The 12534-nt window shown below is 42.7% G+C and overlaps 1 protein-coding gene across 1 annotated transcript in view; it reads right to left on the reverse strand.

Annotated features, from left to right (window-relative positions):
* Window positions 1–12534, reverse strand: part of LOC139413906 (glutamate metabotropic receptor 7) — a 366925-nt gene that overhangs the window by 133259 nt on the left and 221132 nt on the right. The window lies entirely within an intron of this gene.

Below are 12534 nucleotides of genomic sequence, written 5' to 3' on the forward strand. Positions count from 1 at the left end.
TTTAGGTAGCCTGTTTGGTGTTGGGTTTTGTGGGTGATTGTTTCATGTGTTAGTGTTTGTGCCATACAAGACTGGTTTCGGGTTTTCACATTTATTGTTTTGTAGTTTGTTCATGTATAGTTTTTCTTATAAAAAAAAACATGAACTTCAACCACGCTGCGTATTGGTCCGCCTCTCCTTCAACGGAAGAATCCCGTTACACTCCAAGCTTTATCAATGTCCAGTTCCTAGATCAGAATAGACCCTCGATCCCCTGCTGAAATAGACCCTGTGAAACCAATTGCACAAAAATATCCATTCCCTGGCTGGCTCCATTGCCAATAGGGATGGAGCCTATAAGTGTCAGGAATTAAAGCTGATGAATAAATCTGTAGAACTGTCCTTCACCCTTAAGCTTGCTCCAACCTGCTCCAACACAATGTAACACCGTCAAACCTGCTCCAACACAATGTAACACCGTCAAACCTGCTCCAACACAATGTAACACCGTCAAACCTGCTCCGACACAATGTAACACCGTCAAACCTGCTCCGACACAATGTAACACCGTCAAACCTGCTCCAACACAATGTAACATCGTCAAACCTGCTCCGACACAATGTAACACCGTCAAACCTGCTCCAACACAATGTAACACCGTCAAACCTGCTCCGACACAATGTAACACCGTCAAACCTGCTCCAACACAATGTAACACCGTCAAACCTGCTCCAACACAATGTAACACCGTCAAACCTGCTCCAACACAATGTAACACCGTCAAACCTGCTCCAACACAATGTAACACCGTCAAACCTGCTCCAACACAATGTAACACCGTCAAACCTGCTCCAACACAATGTAACACTGTCAAACCTGCTCCAATATAATGCATCACGCCATGACTTTCCCCAGCGTTGTTTCAATGGCCTAAATAGGATAATAGAGTTTCTAGTAGATTCTAGTTTAATTGCCTCTCTTACAGTGTGAACAGAGAGAGACTACAGGGGAAAACCAGTTAATCAATTGAACCTTGGCAACAACCGAGCAATGTCTTCTGTTGTTTTTATAGCCAAGAATGGTTAAAAACCCGGGTTTGCAGAGTTCTACAAGACTGACTGTTAGCCTACGGAGCTAAATCATAGGCTTTACCTTTGGGGGAGCTAATGGAAGACGTGTGTCCATTACACAACTGGATTAATGTTCTATCTCGATAATTGTATTGTGTAAAAATCGATAGGTAGCAATGAGCGTCTCTCATCTAGCAGTATTAGTTAAGCTTGCCCCAACAGTAATGTCTCAGTAATAATAACGTTTTGAGATTGAAATGAACAATATGACCTTGTCTGGTACTTTTTGTGGAAAAATCCTCCAGTTCAATTTATATTTTTATTTTATTTAACCTTTTTTTTTTAGCTATAGTCCTGGTTCAATAAAGCAAGAGGTATGACATAAAGACTACAACTTAAATAGATCCATTACAGAAAGACTCACACCAATCATCATCTCTTCCTGTGTGTGTGTGTGTGTGTGTGTGTGTGTGTGTGTGTGTGTGTGTGTGTGTGTCCTCCTGTGTGTGTGTATACAAGAACTCCTCAGTAACAGTAACAGTGACTACTAACACATAAGATAAGGGCTCTGCCACTCCACGTCTCCCCAGACCAGAGTCCCAGAACGGACAAGGGAGAGACCATGTAGTGGTTGCTGGTAGGACATAAGATGTGATGAATGCCACCCTATTCCCTTTAAAGTGTACTACAATTGGCCCAGCGTCGTCTGGGTTAAAGGAGTGTTTGGCCGGGGTTAACCGTCATTGTAAAAAAAAAAAAATTGGTCTTAACTGGCTAAATAAAGGTTAAATAACAGACGAACCTTGAATGAGAAGGAGATATTTGATAACTGACAATGTAAATAAATGAATATTTCTCCCAACCAATAGTGATGCAGCAGGAAGTAAGTTGTTAATTATGGTGATAATAATTACAGCATCCTAATTATAAAGGGGACATGACAACAAAGTGAACACAGTGAACACATAATGCTGACCCAGTGTGTGTGTGTGTGTGTGTGTCCTGTGTGTGTGTGTGTCCTGTGTGTGTGTGTGTGTGTGTGTCCTGTGTGTGTGTGTGTGTGTGTGTCCTGTGTGTGTGTTTGTGTGTGTGCGTGTCCTGTATGTCCTGTGTGTGCGTGTGTATGTGTGTGTCCTGCGTGTGTGTGTGTGTGTGTGTGTGTGTGTGTGTGTGTGTGTGTGTGTGTGTGTGTGTCCTCCTGTGTGTGTGTATACAAGAACTCCTCAGTAACAGTAACAGTGACTACTACCACATAAGATAAGGGCTCTGCCACTCCACGTCTCCCCAGACCAGAGTCCCGGAACGGACAAGGGAGAGACCAGTGGTTGCTGGTAGGACATAAGATGTGATGACCACCTGAATGCCACCCTATTCCCTTTAAAGTGCACTACTTTTGACTAGGGCCCTATAGAGCTCTGGTCAAAAGTAGTGCACTACAAACGGAATAGGGTGCCATTTTGGATGCATTCCAGGTAAAATGCTGCTGTTAGCTGCTCTGAACCTTGTGTAGAGAAGAGGCTAACAGAATAACAGCACAGGTCACCATCCCTCAGTGAACACAGCAGCACCCTGTCACCACTCACAGTATGTGCATCCCAAATGGTAAACTGTTCCCAACATAGGGCTCCGGTCAAAAGTAATGCACTACCCTATTGGACCCTGGTCAAATGTAGTGCAATATAAAGGGAATAGTATGCCGTGTGGAATGCAAACCACGTATCTGTGTGATTCCCGCAGCACGGTGTCACTTCTCAATATGTATCTCTTCTGATCAGAGCGGTGACCTGTGGGGCTTAACGCATGGCCGCGTGGCTAACACCGTGGGATATCCAGTACCAACCGACATCAAAGTAAATAACCCCCTTTTATCTACAAGCCCCTGTACCAAGCCACTTCTCTGTTTGTGTGCTTTACAACTCTGAGTCAGAGACATGAAAGAGACTGTGATAATAACATGAACGCTTCTAAAACAGCTAAGTATTTTTTTGTGAATTCCAAAATGTACTTAGAAAATACAGCAACATTTTAAATTGGTTTAAAAAAAATCTATCAAAATGATACAACTGGACATGTTAAAGGCCTGTAATAACATACATGAACTGAAAAAGATGTGTGAGTGCGTTGTTGTGAAAATGTACTTTATGTTTTCAATTAGGTGTAAAAATGCTTCCTTCAGGGAAAGAGAAACAGAAAATAAGGGATGATTGGAGAAGGCCGTTGGACTGTTTGCAGAGGAGTGAAAGACTGGTGGAGCGATTCACATTAATGGCATTGTTAGGAGATGGAGGAAATAATTGTGGATGAGTTTTCTGTGAGTGAGAGAGAGAGAGAGTGAGAAAGAGTGAATTGAATTGTGAGAGTCAGAGTCAGAGACAGAGAGAAAGAGGGAGAGAGAGTGCGAGAGAGAGTGAATTTAATTGTGAGATAGAGATAAAGAGAGAGAGAAAGAGAGCGAGAGTGAATTGAATTGTGAGAGAGCCAAAGAGAGAGCGAGAGAGAGCGAGTGAGAGAGTGAGTGAGAGAGAGTGAGAGAGCGAGCGAGAGAGCGCAAGAGAGAGCGAGCGAGAGAGAGCGAGAGCGAGAGCGAGAGAGCAGAGAGAGAGAGAGAGAGCGAGAGAGAGAGAGAGAGAGAGAGAGAGAGAGGGAGAGTGAACGGAGAGAGAGAGAGAGAGAGAGAGAGAGAGAGAGAGAGAGAGAGAGAGAGAGAGAGAGACAGAGAGAGAGAGGAGAGAGAGAGAGAGAGAGAGAGAGAGAGAGAGAGAGAGAGAGGAGAGAGAGAGAGAGAGAGAGAGAGAGAGAGAGAGAGAGAGACACCTCAGGAAATAAAAAAATAACTGGCTTCTTCCTCTACCTTCTGCATTATGTATGCCCTGCAATTATCTACAAGGGAAAATGTAAAGCACAAATTACACTCTGATTAATCATTGTAATCATTTGTCTGACTAGTGGTTGAAAGAACATTTCATTTGAATGTGCATTTACATTCCTACCGTCGGCAACTCCTTTTTTCATTTCAGCTCAAGTGGATTCTAATCTAATCCACTTAGTCTGTCTGTCTACATGAGGCTGAGAAATGAGGGACGGCTTTTTGTTACTGTTACCAAATGCTGCCATGTAACTAGGGAGGTTGGGTAGATACAGCTCTGTATGAGAAGCGTTTTAAACTTTTCATGCTTAAAAACAACAACAAGTGTTCTGTCTCAGCTTCATCTCCCAACCATGACAATACGATAATTGGCAGTTACAAACAAAAATAATGTGCCAATCGTTTGCAAAATGTGCACCTCAGACTAGCTTTATTATATGAAATATTGAAACATTTGAGAGCATGATTGCCGGTCTTTTCTAGTTATGTGATTTGATTAATCTTTTTGAGATGTTTATATTTTGGATTGTATGACCAGATATGTTGGGATTAGATTTCCCCTTAAATTGTTGTTCAGTGTAAAAATTAAGTTACCATTAACTTTCACTATGTAACACTAAACTACAAAATAATATGAATGACTGTATTAACTTCTTATAGCTGCAGGGGCAGTATTGAGTAGCTTGGATGAAAGGTGCCCAGAGGTGCCAAGAGTAAACGGCCTGCTCCTCTGTCCCAGTTGCTAATATATGCATATTATTATTAGTATTGGATGGAAAATGCTCTGAAGTTTCTAAAACTGTTTGAATGATGTCTCTGAGTATAACAGAACTCAAATGGCAGGCAAAAACCTGAGAAGAAATCTAAACAGGAAGTGAGAAATCTGAGGTTGGTCGATTTTCAATCCTGGCCCTATTGAATTCACAGTGGGATATGAATGAAGTTACACTTCCTAGGGCTTCCACTAGATGTCAACCGTATTTAAAACTTGAATGAGGCTTCTAATGTGACGTGGGACTGAATGAGAGGGGAATGAGTCAGGTTACTGACAGAGAGCCATTTCCTGGTCTCGCGCATTCCATTCCACATGATATCGACCTGCGTTCCATTGCTTCTCTAGACACAAAGGAATTCTCCGGTTGGAACGTAATTGAAGATTTATGATAAAAACATCCTAATGATTGATTATGTACTTAGTTTGAAATGTTTCTTCAACCTGTAATATAACTTTTTGAAGTTTTTGTCCGAAGTAATGCTCGACCTGCACGAGCATTTGGATATGTGTACCTAACAAAAGTAGCTACTTGGACATAAATAATGGACATTATCGAACAAATCAAGCATTTTTTGCGGAACTAGGATTCCTGGGTGTTCATTCTGATGAAGATCATCAAAGGTAAGGGAATATTTATCATGTTATTTCTGGTTTCTGTTGACTCCAACATGGTGACGTCACATCCCTTACAATCTAGAGGACTACTGTTGCCCCCTGATAAACAACCTAGTTTACTGGTGATGTCACATCCCTTACAACCTAGAGGACTACTGTTGCCCCCATGAAAAACAACCTACTAGTTTGTTACTGGTCCAGTGGACAGCTGACTTCAAGGTGCCTAGTGTCAAGGTGGAAACATAAGGGATCAAATCCAAGGGCTGGTTGGTAAACGTTACATTGTACCAGCGTTATGGTTTGGTGTTGCTGTGGTGTGTGTGTGTGTGTGTGTGTGTGTGTGTGTGTGTGTGTGTGTGTGTGTGTGTGTGTGTGTGTGTGTGTGTGTGTGTGTGTGTGTGTGTGTGTGTGTGTGTGTGTGTGAACAGAACGGTGTTGATAGGGGATCATACATTCCTGGGAGACAAGTATTGAGCCGCCTGCTCATGGAAAACCTATAACAACAAGTGGCCAAATAAACACACACAGCCTGGGGTCACTGTGAAAGTCAGAGGCAAGCTGTGATTCTAATAGCTGAACCTAATACTACATTTTGTTCCATGCAGATTTAGATTTAAATCCTAAAAGGAAAACCTCATTTTGTCGAAGTGTGAGAATCTAGTTAATTGAGCCGATGGTTCTGAGATACGGGAATCCAGTTGGTGGAAAAGGTACATAGGTATTTTACCTTCATGTTCAAGTATCAAGGCTTGTGTATAACAGTAGCATCTGAAAAATGAACTTATCCTCACCACGTGACCTGACCAGGACAAACTAGTGGGGCAAAAACATGATCAGGACAAACTAGTAAGGTTATAACCTGACCAGGACAAACTAGTAGGGTTATAACAGGACAAACTAGTAAGGTTATAACCTGACCAGGACAAACTAGTGGGGCAAAAACATGATCAGGACAAACTAGTAAGGTTATAACCTGACCAGGACAAACTAGTAGGGTTATAACAGGACAAACTAGTGGGGTTATAACAGGACAAACTAGTAGGGTTATAACAGGACAAACTAGTGGGGTTATAACAGGACAAACTAGTGGGGTTATAACAGGACAAACTAGTGGGGTTATAACAGGACAAACTAGTGGGGTTATAACAGGACAAACTAGTGGGGTTATAACAGGACAAACTAGTAGGGTTATAACCTGACCAGGACAAACTAGTAGGGTTATAACAGGACAAACTAGTGGGGTTATAACAGGACAAACTAGTAGGGTTATAACAGGACAAACTAGTGGGGTTATAACAGGACAAACTAGTAGGGTTATAACCTGACTAGGACAAACTAGTGGGGTTATAACAGGACAAACTAGTAGGGTTATAACAGGACAAACTAGTGGGGTTATAACAGGACAAACTAGTAGGGTTATAACCTGACCAGGACAAACTAGTGGGGTTATAACAGGACAAACTAGTGGGGTTATAACAGGACAAACTAGTGGGGTTATAACAGGACAAACTAGTGGGGTTATAACAGGACCAACTAGTAGGGTTATAACCTGACCAGGACAAACTAGTAGGGTTATAACAGGACAAACTAGTGGGGTTATAACAGGACAAACTAGTAGGGTTATAACAGGACAAACTAGTGGGGTTATAACAGGACAAACTAGTAGGGTTATAACCTGACTAGGACAAACTAGTGGGGTTATAACAGGACAAACTAGTAGGGTTATAACAGGACAAACTAGTAGGGCTATAACAGGACAAACTAGTAGGTTTATAACCTGACTAGGACAAACTAGTGGGGTTATAACAGGACAAACTAGTAGGGTTATAACAGGACAAACTAGTGGGTTATAACAGGACAAACTAGTAGGGTTATAACCTGACTAGGACAAACTAGTGGGGTTATAACAGGACAAACTAGTAGGGTTATAACAGGACAAACTAGTGGGGTTATAACAGGACAAACTAGTAGGGTTGTAACCTGACTAGGACAAACTAGTGGGGTCATAACAGGACAAACTAGTAGGGTTATAACAGGACAAACTAGTAGGGTTATAACAGGACAAACTAGTAGGGTTATAACAGGACAAACTAGTAGGGTTATAACAGGACAAACTAGTAGGGTTATAACAGGACGAACTAGTGGGGTTATAACAGGACAAACTAGTGGGGTTATAACAGGACAAACTAGTAGGGATATAACAGGACAAACTAGTAGGGCTATAACAGGACAAACTAGTATTGTTATAACAGGACAAACTAGTGGGGTTATAACAGGACAAACTAGTGGGGTTATAACAGGACAAACTAGTGGGGTTATAACAGGACAAATTAGTAGGGTTATAACCTGACCAGGACAAACTAGTGGGGTTATAACAGGACAAACTAGTAGGTTTATAACAGGACAAACTAGTAGGGTTATAACAGGACAAACTAGTGGGGTTATAACAGGACAAACTAGTGGGGTTATAACAGGACAAACTAGTAGGGTTATAACAGGACAAACTAGTGGGGTTATAACATGACAAACTAGTGGGGTTATAACAGGACAAACTAGTAGGGTTATAACAGGACAAACTAGTAGGGATATAACAGAACAAACTAGTGGGGTTATAACCTGACCAGGACAAACTAGTAGGGTTATAACAGGACAAACTAGTAGGTTTATAACAGGACAAACTAGTAGGGTTATAACAGGACAAACTAGTAGGGTTATAACAGGACAAACTAGTGGGGTTATAACAGGACAAACTAGTGGGGTTATAACAGGACAAACTAGTGGGGTTATAAGAGGACAAACTAGTGGGGTTATAACAGGACAAACTAGTGGGTTTATAACAGGACAAACTAGTAGGGTTATAACCTGACCAGGACAAACTAGTAGGGTTATAACATGACAAACTAGTGGGGTTATAACAGGACAAACTAGTGGGGTTATAACAGGACAAACTAGTAGGGTTATAACATGACAAACTAGTGGTGTTATAACAGGACAAACTAGTGGGGTTATAACAGGACAAACTAGTAGGGTTATAACATGACAAACTAGTGGTGTTATAACAGGACAAACTAGTAGGGTTATAACAGGACAAACTAGCAGGGTTATAACAGGACAAACTAGTGGGGTTATAACAGGACAAACTAGTGGGGTTATAACAGGACAAACTAGTAGGGTTATAACCTGACCAGGACAAACTAGTGGGGTTATAACAGGACAAACTAGTAGGGTTATAACAGGATAAACTAGTAGGGTTATAACAGGACAAACTAGTATGGCTATAACAGGACAAACTAGTAGGGCTATAACCTGACCAGGACAAACTAGTGGGGTTATAACAGGACAAACTAGTAGGGTTATAACAGGACAAACTAGTAGGGTTATAACAGGACAAACTAGTATGGCTATAACTGGACAAACTAGTAGGGCTATAACCTGACCAGGACAAACTAGTGGGGTTATAACAGGACAAACTAGTAGGGTTATAACAGGACAAACTAGTAGGGTTATAACAGGACAAACTAGTATGGCTATAACAGGACAAACTAGTACGGCTATAACCTGACCAGGACAATGTAGTGGGGTTATAACCTGACCAGGACAATGTAGTGGGGCTATAACCTGACCAGGACAGTGTAGTGGGGCTATATCAAGGACCACAATTGTTCCTGGATATGTCACATTCCTTGAAATACTTGACTTTTTCCTTTAGCACAAAATGCTACGGAGGAGCTGGGATGGCTAACCTGATCTGTGTCACAGCTCAAAGCATCTCTTCTCCCTTCTCTCATTGTTTGTCACTTTGGAACACTCTACCAATTCCACCAGAGCTATTTATTGTGACAGCCTGCCAGTGGGAATTCAGCACAAGCTAGCTAACTTGTATGGTACTGCAAGGCAGGGAGACACACTGAGAGCTAGCTAACTGGTATGGTACTGCAAGGCAGGGAGACACACTGAGAGCTGGCTAACTGGTACATACCATATCCACAAAACATCCAGGGTAGGTTACTGCAAAGCAAGTAAGCCGGCTAGACAACTGGTCCACAAGCATCACAAGCCAGGGTCACACAGTACAAGCTAGCTAACTGGTAAACAAAGCATCCAAACTACTGCAAGTCTGCCCACACATAGAACGAGCTAGCTAACTGGAAAGTTAGCCATACATCTCTATGAATACACACAGTCCTCCAAACTGAATGAATAAAGAAGATTGAGGATCAGTGGGATCAAATCAAATCAAATTTCATTGGTCACAAACACATTATTAGCAAATGTTATTGGTCACATACACATGGTTAGCAGATGTTAATGCGAGTGTAGCGAAATGCTTGTGCTTCTAGTTCTGACCGTGCAGTAATATCTAACAAGTAATCTAACAATTTCACAACAACTACCTTACACACACAAGTGTAAAGGAATGATTAAGAATATGTACAAATAAATATATGGATGAGCGATGGCCGAACGGCATTGGCAAGCTGCAGTAGATGGTATAGAGTACAGTATATGCATATGAGATGAGTAATGTAGGGTATGTAAACATTATATAGAGTGGAATTCTTGGATCCTTTGGATCCCAAAAACCCAAATTCTTCCTGTAACAATACCCAGTTGAAATGCACAACAATGGCACAGCAGTGTCTGTGCTGAGGTAAGTGTGCGAACGGGACATCAATCTCTTTGGATGTTTTTAACGTGGACCAAAGATTAAAATCCACCTATCTTCCTCACAGAAACAGCAGGGCTGTGTTTGAAACAAAGGACAAGGAAAGCCAGTTGAAAGCTGATATAGAGCCTTTGTGTTCTTTTTTTTTGTCTCAGGCAGAGCTGAGTGTGCTGTCTGTTAGTGATATGGGACTGACAAATGGGAGGTCCAAAATACTCACTCTGCCAGACTGTCTGGTTTCATCCCCAAAAAAACCCACCCTATTCTCTTCACAGTGCACTCCATTTCACCAGGGCTTACAGGGATCTGGTCAAATGGAGTGCTCTATCTAGGGAATATGATGCCAATTGGAACACAGCCTCAGTTTATCCTGTACAGCCGACTATGCCAGACCTCTTTCATGTCAACACATTCACACCTAGTTTATTTTCTCTCTAGGTTTCAGCAAATATAAACACTGGGTATTTGCAGGATAAATGAATGAGTCATCACATGTTGACAATCATTCCACTCCAGTTTTTGGACGCGTTGCTCCCTGACCACAGCTTTGATGGGCAGGTGAGTCCTTCAGAGAACACACAGCACCTTTGTCATAGAGCATCATTTAACTAAAACACACAGCACCTTCGTCATAGAGCAACATTTAGGTTAAACGCACAGCACCATCATCATAGAATCCTACTACACCAGCTCTGACACTCTTCAGATGTGGCAGGGCTTGAAAACTATTACGGACTACAAAGGGAAACCCAGCCGCGAGCTGCCCAGTGACCAGAGCCTACCAGACAAGCTAAATGTATTTTATGCTCGCTTCCAGGCAAGCAACACTGAAGCACGCATGAGAGCACCAGCTGTTCTGGATGACTGTGATAAAGCTATCGGTAGCAAAATCTTAAAACAGGTCAATATTCACAAAGCCGTAGGGCCAGACGGATTACCAGGACGTCAACTCAAAGCCCGCGCAGCCCAACTGATATTTTCAAACTCTCCCTGATCGAGTATGTAATACCTACATGTTTCAAGCAGACCATCATAGTCCCTGTGCCCAAGGAAGCAAAGGTAACCTGCATAAATGATTACCACCTCGTAGCACTCACGTCAGTAGCCATGAAGTGCTTTGAAAGGCTGGTCATGGGTCACATCAGCAGCATCCTCCCTAGACCCACTCCAATTCGCATACCGCCACAACAGATCCACAGAAGTGCAATTGGAGTGGAGTGCAATTTCAATCGCACTCCACACTGCACTTTCCCACCTGGATAAAAGGAACGCCTATGTGATGAACAGCAATGCCTATTGCTGTTCATTGACTACAGCTCAGCGTTCAACACCATAGTACACGCAAAGCTCATCAGTAAGCTAAGGACCCTGGGACTAAACACCTCACTCTGCAACTGGGTCCTGGACTACCTGACGGTCCGTCCCCAGGTGGTAAGGGTAAGCAACAACATGTCTGTTACATTGATCCTCCACACTGGGGCCCGTCAGGGGTGTGTGCTTAGTCCCCTCCTGTACTCCCTGTTCACCCACAACTGCGCAGCCAAACACGACTCCAACACCACCATTAAGTGTGCTGACAACACAGCAGTGGTAGGCCTGATCACCGACAACAATGAGGGAGGAGGTCAGAAACCTGGCAGTGTGGTGCCAGGACAACAACCTCTCCCTCAATGTGAACAAGACAAAGGAGCTGATTGTAGACTACAGGAATAGGCGAACATCCTGACTGGTTGCATCCCCACCTGGTATGGTAAGTCCTCAGCATCCGACCGTGAGGCACTACGGAGGGTAGTGTGGGCACCACTGGGGCTTCCTGCCATCCAGGACCTATATACTAGGCGGAGTCAGAGGAAAGCCCAAAAATTGTCAAAGTCTCCAATCACCAAAGTCATTTAATTGACCTTCATTTAACTAGGCAAGTCAGTGAAGAACAAATTCTTTCATTCAGTGACATCCTAGGAACAGTGGGTTAACTGCCTTGTTCAGGGGGAGAACGACAGATTTGTACCTTGTCAGCTCGGGACTTTCACCTTGCAACATTTCAGTTACAAGTCCAACGCTTCAACCACTAGGCTACGCTGCCGCCCCGAAAAGGCTCCTTAACAGCTTCTACCCCTAAGCAATAAGACTGCTGAACAATTAATCAAATGGCCACCGGACTATTTACATTGACACCCACCCCCCAAACTACATTTGTTTTTTACACTGCTTTTACACACTGTTTATTATCTATGCATAGTCACTTCACCCCTACATACATGTGCAAATTAACTAAACTAACCTATAGTCTCCACATTGACTCTGTACCGGTACCCCCTGTATATAGCCTCCACATTGACTCTGTACCGGTACCCCCTGTATATAGCCTCCACATTGACTCTGTACCGGTACCCCCTGTATATAGCCTCCACATTGACTCTGTACCGTAACACCCTGTATATAGTCTCCACATTGACTCTGTACCGTAACACCCTGTATATAGTCTCCACATTGAAACCGACCGGTACCCCCTGTATATAGTCTCCACATTGACTCTGTACCGGTACCCCTGTATATTGCCTCC

This window comes from Oncorhynchus clarkii, chromosome 7 (assembly GCF_045791955.1).
Source record: "Oncorhynchus clarkii lewisi isolate Uvic-CL-2024 chromosome 7, UVic_Ocla_1.0, whole genome shotgun sequence".
Lineage (NCBI taxonomy): Eukaryota > Metazoa > Chordata > Actinopteri > Salmoniformes > Salmonidae > Oncorhynchus > Oncorhynchus clarkii.